This window comes from Ammodytes marinus (assembly GCF_949987685.1).
Source record: "Ammodytes marinus genome assembly, chromosome: 4".
Taxonomy (NCBI): Eukaryota; Metazoa; Chordata; class Actinopteri; order Uranoscopiformes; family Ammodytidae; genus Ammodytes; species Ammodytes marinus.
The window spans coordinates 3,230,798-3,231,738 of NC_137233.1; positions in this window are offsets into that span (position 1 = coordinate 3,230,798).

Consider the following 941-nt stretch of genomic DNA (forward strand, 5'->3'; position numbering starts at 1 on the left):
CCTACGCTTAGATAAATTACAAATTGCCTGGGACTTTTTGTTGCTATAGGTTTGACACTCTCATTTCAATGCAAAATGATACACACAATACATGGTTGAAAAGGAAACCAAAGTAGTTTATTGAAACCATATGGGGGAGGGGTTACTCTGCGCTGTCTTTACTGGGCGTCTGCATCACCTGCAACGAAGGGAGATTGATTAGTGAAACCTTCGCACTCTTCCTTTTTGTTTGGTTCTGGAACTCCTGCCACTTCTTCCTCACAGCACGCCAGTCACGCAGGCCACATGGGATGGAGGGGGACATATTTTCGGCTATGGCCTGCCTAACACGGTTCTTCACCGTGATGTTCTTTTTGCCCCTTGTTCCCCCGAATAAAACTGCCCGGTGCTGCCAGACCTCGTCCACTAACGCCCATCTCCTCCGCGGTAAACGACGGTGCCCGCTTGTTTCTTTTTCTGCCGCTTTCTTCCACTCTCACATGTGTGTGCCTATCCACGGGGTATATATGCGCTAATGGGCTTGATTACTACTTGGATACACTTGTTGCCCCCCCTCCTCCCCCCCCCCCCCCCGCACCCACACACCCCCACACACACACGATACATGCGTAGCCTAATTCCACCTGTGTGGGGGAGACCACGGGGCGCTGTGTGTGACTTATGCGCTGATAAAGAGGTGGGTGATCGATTCGCCTGGCATCGATTTATTCAGTTTCAGCACGACCGCGGTGGACAGCTCCCACCAAAGAGGCTCTTTCGCTTCGTCTTACGCGCTCTCCAAAGAAGGCACCAAAGAAGCCATCTGGGAAACACCCGTATCTTAACGCTCGTTCTTTGGCGAACCCTTCTTTCGACCCTTCTTTGGCCCCAAAGAACGATCGATTCTGGGAAACGCGGCCAATATGAGTTTCACCTTTATTAGTAGTGTTGTCCGACTTGGT